General features: G+C 41.5%; 1 pseudogene; it reads left to right on the plus strand.

The window, feature by feature from the left end:
- Positions 1–5,785: 5,785 nt before the first annotated feature.
- Positions 5,786–6,692, plus strand: LOC104391277 (annotated as a pseudogene).
- Positions 6,693–8,436: the final 1,744 nt, after the last annotated feature.

Genomic DNA, 8,436 nt, shown 5'->3' on the forward strand with positions numbered 1-8,436 from the left:
AAACTACACTTTCACTCAGTTGTTCTACAGAAATGGACAAGCTCAATCCCTTCTACCTTCCTCCATTTCCGAGAAGGTCCTTGTTATTAGCTGCAGTTTATAATGCTGATCACTTGAAGGCAGAAAATTTTCCTGGGAGACGGAACAGTATTCAAACTACTCAAGTAAACTGGGATAATAAATAAACTGTTCCAAATACTTTAGGGGGGTGAGGAGGGGAAAGTGTTGGAACAGGAGGAGTTTCAGTTAATAAAGGGAAGAAAGATGGAGTTTTATATTAAAGAATGACAGAAATCTGGGAGGTTCTGTTCCAGCTGCAACAGGAGCCGTTTTGTGACCCTGGCCTATGACCTGAATTTGTTTCTCTTGAAGTCATTGGAAGTTTTGTCATTGTCTTTTCAGGAATCAGTGTGATTTAAGAAATTTCACCTGTGCTTACTGACCTCATACCCACCATGCAACAGCACAATGCAGAGACCCCTGACACTGGCAGGTGTCACTTTGCAGCTGGCAAAGCCTAACCCCTTTCCATGCAAAGATCCCAGATGGGGATGAAAACAGTTGTTATCCAGTGCAGTGCTGACCCCACATAATCTCTCCCTCTCAGTAGATCTACACAAGAGGCAGTTTGACATTATAAAAGAGAGCCTAAACGAAAGACAGGCACTTGACAGCTGGACAGGCAACTAGTCATTCCACAGGACTCACCTGGCTCAATAACCTGCAGTGCAAACTCCTGTGTAAACTAAGACATCGCTGCAGCAATTTGTTTCAGTTTTCTTTCCTTCTGGAGGAATTGTTAACCATCTGTTACTGTGGGTGTGGGAACACTGAATTCACTAATATTTTACCTAACATACTGAATCACTATATACTTAACCTGATTCAGCTTAGAATAGAACAGCTTCCTACCTCACCACTGCCTCACTTCACTTTACTTTAGAAGGGACATCTTCCAGGCAAAAAAAATTCTCTTTGTTGAATGAAAACATTTTGGGTTTAGGTGTAGCAAAGCCTAGCACACTGGTTTGAGCCCTGTCTCCATCATTTTCACAATTCACATTCCTGTTGAAGCTCACCAAGTAGGAGGGGAAAAGCAGGTGCCCACAGGATAGGTGGCATGCAAATGAACATAATAGAGGTGCCTGTGTAAGATCTCCATTCTCATGTAATGAGTCTCCCAGCTGAGTTAAGATATACTACTTCTTAATTTCAATCAATCATCTTTTTAAGAAAACCATGCAGCAGAAAAACATTCTAATCACAGTAAGTGAGTGTTAAGCCATATCACTTTTTAAATCAAATAGTATTCACCTCAGGCTGTTTTAACACATGAAGAATAATAAAATTAAGTAGTGTAAAATATTATTCAGGTTGCTGTCTCTGACCTTCCTAATCACCTAGGACAAGTTCCTTCACCAGTCTGTGTTTCAGTTTCCCCATCTGCAAAATGGGTACCATCACGTTGCTCTGCTCTTGAGTACTTCAAATTTTATAGAAGTTTGTTCAGTCACAGTTGGGAAATAACACTGGAACTTTGCAGAAAATTTGTGCCAGAAAACATACTCTGCAGCACAGGCTCCCCTGGTTTCAAGTGAGATGTGCAGCAAGTCTGCAGGTTATATTGTACCTTACAGCAAAGCAGTTGAAGATTCATTAGAAAATGCCAGTGAGTATTTTTCTACTTGATTTATTCTGCTCAAACAATGCTCCTGGCTTCAACAACATTTATACTGTTGTATGTTAGTGGAGACTTAGGTCATGGAAGCCTTACTGGAAACTAAAACTTTTAATACAAATATGTCATGTTTATGAGTGTTTTCCAGGATTTCATACTTGTTCTTGCTCCAGCAATCACACTATTTTCTGTTCTGTGGGCCAAATGCTGGGAAGGCTTTTTCCCAGCTTGTTTTTAATAATACTCTTTCTGTGAGAGTCATGTTGGGTTCATGACCCTCTTGGCTTTTAGGAAGGGACCAGCTTCTCAGGAATATTTCACGCACCCCTCTGCAAGAGTGACATGTGTGAGAGTGTGGTTCACTTCCCTTCTGCCTGGGAAAAAGAGTGCATGGCTTTGGCTGTCTCTCCAACTTGACTGGGAGCTATTGCTGCTCTTTCTGTCCCTTTCCCTCGCTCTCAAGAGGGACAGGGACATTGTCCTCTTGCATTTCTGCTGGGATGGATGAAAGAGTGGTGTTTGAGCAGCAGAAAAAGACCCAGGGGACTTAAAAACGTGGGAAGTGGTGATTCCCAAGGTCCCTCTGACTAACAGGGCTGCCTGGCCCTTCCACAGGGAGGCGAAATGTCAAGGCCTGTCACTTCAGGCCAAGGTCATGACAGTTACGAGAGACAGGGCAGTCTCTTCTCTTTGCCTGTATTCCCATGGTGGAAACCCTCCTTTTTCTTCACCCTTTCTGCAAACTCACTCACAAACTGCAAGCACAGGGAGACTTGGATCCTGGGAGTTCCTGTTTCTTGCCTTGAAAGGCATGCCCTTGATGACTGCCAGAAAATACGACAAGAAACATCTTTTTGAGTTAAGGATCCTTCCTGACCTCCCGTGTACAGCAGCAAGTGACACAGTCAGGGAGTCATTTGTAGTTGTCACACTGCGTTCTGGTATTATTGCAACATTAAATTTGAATTATGGAGTTATGAAAGAATGGTGGGGTTTAGAAAGCAGAAAGATAATCTTACACTGCTGTACATTTACATGATTCCTGACACTTCAGGTAAAGAATGAAATGTGACTTATGGGCACTGCATCATACTATCAAAATGTTTGCGTAGGGAAGCGTGAATTTATTTCATTTTTAAACTAGAAACCAGAGTTTCCTCATATTGCCGCACAACATTTTTGTTTGTTTCACAACTGCAGTCCTGAAGTGCTTTGTGCCAAATACCAAAGCTACCAGGAAATATTTTCTATGAAATTTTCAAAAGCTTTCTAAAAGAACACAGCACTTTCCAGTTCTGGAGGGAACATCTATAAAAGCAGCAAGAGCCTCTGCCAAATGAGGACTTGAAATAAAACTACAGTCCTTAAAGAAGCTTAATAGGAAAAAATAATATATTTTTATTTCCAAGACTAAGCAGTGTCCTTTTTTTTTCTTCTTTTTTTTTTCTTTTTTGCCCCCTAGTTCTCACATTCTTTTTTTAGGAATCTGGAAATCATATTTAAAAAAATATCAGCTTAACTTAAGATTTAATACTGCAGTTTGGGACATCTTATATTTCAGGAACATATTTTACTTTCATCATAAGCAGACATTTTTCATTTAAAAACACTTAGCATTCAAGTAAAAAAAGTTATTTCAAATAAAAATTTGGATGTGACTGTTTCTAGGCTTAAATTCTCTGGAATATTGTCTGCTATTTGAAAAGAGTCGTCATACTTCTGCTTATGTACAGCAACAAGCATTTCTAGTGGAAAAAAATTGGTAAAAAAGTCATTCTGCAGATAGAAAACCTATCACAATTTACGTTAAAGGATTATAGCCCAATTTTAATCCATAAGATTATTTTCTAGAGCAACTCACAGCTAAATAATACATGGTTCAGAGAATGAAGTTCATCTGTTTGCGCAATGGATCGTTAACAACAAATAATTGATCAGCCTAAACAACAGATTATAGATAATGTAAATGGTAATATTCAAAAATAATCTGCAACAAAATGAAACAGTGAAGTTTTAATGATAGGTACTTAGCACACAGATCAAAGCTAATCAAATTAATTTTCACAGATTAATTATCTGAAAAGTTTAGCAGGGAATTGTCTGTAGATATGCTGTGATATTTTTTTTATTGTTTAATGAATGTATGACTAAGATTTTAGCCTGGGGCTTATTCACAAACTGGTGAGGGAGCACTCATTATTTATGACTGCTCATGTGAACCATGCAGGACAATTTCTGTTCCAGAAAAGGGTGACCTATGCTCCATAAAAAAGAAGTCTCCCATTTTACTACTCTGAACTGACTGCAGAAACTCATCCTATGTTCAGTGAACATCATGCCAACAAAACTGAAAGAACCTTTAAAAGATCATCCTGAGAGAACATTTTTGTACTAACATTTCTGTAACAAGTCTCTTGGTTTTCCTGATACTCCTGCTTTCAAATATACTTATGAATAAAATTTCACTCCCCAAAGCCATGCAGAAATACAAATAAAATGCTGAAGGGCAGTAAGATTTATCAACAGGAATATTTACAAACACTATTTGGCCCCAATTACCCCAGCTGAGCCACACACACATTGCAGCTGCCATGCACACAAGGAAGTGCATCAAAACCTTTCTAGAAGCAATTGCAGCAGAAAGGAGAAGCAAAGATAAAGGTGTGTGTTATATTATACATAAAGATTTTAAAAGGAAAGGGAAAAAAAAAAAAAAAAGAGCTCTTTAAGATGACTTTCATATACTCTGGGAAGAAACTTCCCTCTACAAACTGCAAATTCAGCATTTTGATGTTCAAAGGCACTGGAAACCTAGGCCTGCAGGGAAATTCCTGGCATAAGCTTCCAGTGGCAGGGAATTGTTTTTCTGACAAGAAGCAAGAAGTGATGAAGGATGATCTTAGGCCATGAATTAGTTTCAGTTTCCTCACTACTATCAGATACTTAAATTAAAATAAAACACTCCCAAGGTTTACAAAAGAGGTGAAAAATTCCTGTATTAAAAGTAGATAGCAACTACATCTGCATTTAACACTTCCCTATCATATGACTACATATGCCTAAACTATCATGTGCTTCTGTAAGCCCATAGCCTCACACTAACATGTAGCAGATCAACACAAAGGCTTTTTTTGTATCTCGAGGCCTTCTTTGCAAAAGCTGAAACTCCATTTCTAAGAAACCTCAGCAAAATCCCTTCCTCCAAACTATTCAAACTTCTTCTGAACCTATGGGAAGATGAACTAGGTTTCCAGCAGTATATGGTCAACTCCAACATGAATTTCCTTTACATCAGAAACAAACATCATGATGACCCAGCGCTCGCCATGCCTGCACAAAACCAGCAGCTGTTCATGCCCTGGATGAGAAACAAGAGGTTGGAAGTCCTCAAAGCATTTTTTTCTTTTATGATCCTAGGATAATCAGATCATCACAGGAAATCAGATCATCACCTCAGAAAGTCTCTAGCCCAGCTCAGAGCTGGGTATGCCATTCTCCACAGACCACAAACCAGATTGCAGCTGAGCTTATTTTTGGACCCTTCCATACTATTATCCTTAAGAATTTGCCTGGTAGATTGTATCCCATCCAACCAGACTCTGTTCTGTTCTGACCATGGTGATCCATGTGATCACAAGAACAGGTCAATCCCAATCAGATACAGCTGAGGATTTCAGTGAGTACCAAAGACAATACTCTACATCCAAAATCCACCACAGGTATATCACTCTGCTCATTCTCTTTGTTTGACCTGGAAGACAGCTAATAGCTACCTGAGAGCCTTCCTTTTTCTCTAGTTCTATGCTTTTCTATAAAGGCAGTTTTGTACTGCAGTGCTGAAATTATTTACAAAGGGAGGCAGCACATTTCAGTGTCAGTAGGTCTGCACCTAGTTTATAAGAACTATTATTTTCTGAGACAAAATCAAGACACTACCCTCCTGTAAATTCTTTATGCAAATAATAATATCCAGTTATGGATACTCAAGCCTAAGATAGAACAGAGAAAGCAAACGGAAACCACAAACCTCTGCGCTGATCTTTCTGTGTCACCTGTAGACAGGAAAATAAATAGGAACATGGAAAATGTCCTTTCCCTCCTGGGAAAATGGTGGGTGAGAAAAAGTCAGGCAAGAAGGTATCCGGTGAGAAGAAGCCAGGCAAGAAAATGGGTGAGAAGAAGATGGCTGAGCAGAAAGTGATCTAGAAGGCAGTAGGTAACAAGAAGAAGAAGCAGGTTAAGAATAATCACGCTAGCTGCAACTCTGTCCTGGGGCATTGGGAAATATTCCTGGTCAGCCACAGAGGCCAGAAAAATGCTGTAGAAGCACAGGGACACTGCTCTGGAAACTAAGATAGAAAAGGAAAAGAAAGAAAAGCCCCATGCAACCACCACCAAGCTGGCTGGTGGAGACAAGAATTAAGGCAGCCATGTGGTTAAAATCTGCATAATGTCCAGATATTATCCCACTGAGGATGTTCCTTGCAAGCTTCTGAGTGACAGCAAAAAACCCTTTTGACAGCACAGGAGGAGGCTGTGGGGTTCTGTTACTCCAGGAACTGTCCTTATCTCCTCACTGGCATCAGAGGGGCAAGCACATCATCTTCTTGAAGGAGCTTGATACTGTCCTTTTCCTTGTTACAGGACCCTTGGCTAGCAATCTTGTCCCTCTGTGTAGGGCCCATCAGGAATTTGTTATTACTACATCTACAAAGGTTGATATTTCTGAAGTGAAAATTCCCAAGCATCTCACTGATGGTACTTTAAGAAGAAGAGGCTGTGTAAGCCCAGGCACCAGGAAGGTGTAAATAAATGCCAGCTCCTTCAGGTTAGCCCAACAACCAACAGAACATCCTATAGACCTCACCTACAAGTTGTATCTCTCTTACATTTCTCTTACATTTACATGGGACAAATGATCAGATCCATACTCTCAAATTTTGGACAGAGCAGATCAAGGTCATATAAGAGAAAAATAGCACCAGGTAACCCAAGTTGCAACACTAGCTTATGATTTTGGACAAGGGGAATGATTTTTTTTCTCCATTGCACACTTTACTGTACGATCTTTAGTAGGTTGCCTCACCTTCCTGTGTTCCCTTTTCTCATCTGTAAAGTCAGGACAATAGGATTTTTCAGGTATACTGTGAGGAAAAAATACATTAAAGACTGGGAGATTGCCCAGGTAGTACAGTGGTAGGAACATAAAGGAGACAAAATAGAGTTTTGTTACTGAAGGTTGTCATTAAAGTAGTGCTCCTTATTAGAGCTGGCTGGAACACTTCCCATCAAATGAACAACGATTTCATCATTCAACTTTCATCAGAGCCAAAAGCTTTAAAAAAAGTCTCAGTTTTGACAATGTTTTTGAAGGAAAGGTTTCTTTGATCCAGGCTGGACATTTCAGGTATTTCCAGAGACAGGGGTCAGGCTTTTCAAAGCATCTGAGAGGTTTATCTTTGACCCTATGAAGAAGAAAAGGTTGAAACCTAAAAGGCTACTATGCAACACAATCATCATTGTCCAGCCGGTCCTGCCGCTCCTGGCTCAGAACACACTGGGGAGAACTCTTGAGCGAAGCAAAGAAAGTGCCTCTTCCAGAAAGGCCATGGAAATGAAACTGTTGGGCAGGGTTTTCAGCAACTGCTAATCCATTCAGAGCCAGCCAAAGGGCTTGGTCTGACCTACCAACTTTGGCATCAGTGTGAGCTGCAGCAGGATCATTTAAACCTGCATGTGCAGGCCAGAGCTGTTGCCTTCCACCTACTTTTCTTGGATTTTTTTTGTCCCAATCCCACGTCAAGGCAGTACAATTCCACATCCACAACATAGGGGCCGTTCAACCCAGGGGGGATCTACAACATTTTTCTTCAATTCCTGTATTTGTGCTCTGAAACAGTGTCCCTCAGGCCCAGCAGCCCAACAGTTCAACTAATGCCACTTTTGTTCCTTTTTAAAGGAACTACCAGCAACTTAAGTGTACCCTGTGTTAAAAGCAACATACTGGGAGAATCAGAGAGTCACAGAAACCTCAAAGTACATCCAGTCCAGCCTTAGACCTAACACCACAAGCTCACCACTAAACCATGTCCCTGAGCACCAGATTGTACTGGAGGTTGGGAACGTGGATGGGACGGGCTTCATTGTCTCTCTCTGTGCATCATGAACATTTATTTTATTAAAAATACAAAGGAAAACCAGCATCTCAGGGCCCTTCCCTGGCAGAAAGGGGGGTACGGCGGGGCTGGGGCGGCCCCTGCCGGGGAAACGCTGCGCTGCGGGGGGGGGAGGCCGCGCTTCCCTCGGGAAGGAGAGCGGGAAGCAGGAGCTGTATTCCCGGTGGGCAGGCACGCCCGAAGCACTGCCCGGGCCCGTGATCTCGGGCCGGGAAGGAGCACGAGTTGATGCGCGCACAGTGTTTGCTGGGATCTGCGCATTCCCGGGAAGGCCGAGGTGACTCTGCTGCTTCCAGGGCGTGTGAGGGCAGAGGGATGCCGTGCGAGGAGACGTGGACTTTCCCTCCGATGTTTAATCTCTGCCTTCTATCTCCCTGAGGCAGCGACTCAAAGAAAATGACCCTCAAAGGGTCCGATTTTCTGCTTCACACAAAGCTTGTTACCCTGGGGCTGCTTTATCTATTTCCTCTCTTCTATTTTCTCTCTCCCCTCCCCTCTCCAGAACAGAAAAGATCATACATCTCATCAGGATCTGTCTTCACGAGAGACTCTTTTTTTTTTTTTTTTTTTTTTTTTTTTTTT

This window comes from Chaetura pelagica, unplaced genomic scaffold, assembly GCF_000747805.2.
Source record: "Chaetura pelagica isolate M959 unplaced genomic scaffold, ChaPel_1.0 scaffold174, whole genome shotgun sequence".
NCBI lineage: Eukaryota > Metazoa > Chordata > Aves > Apodiformes > Apodidae > Chaetura > Chaetura pelagica.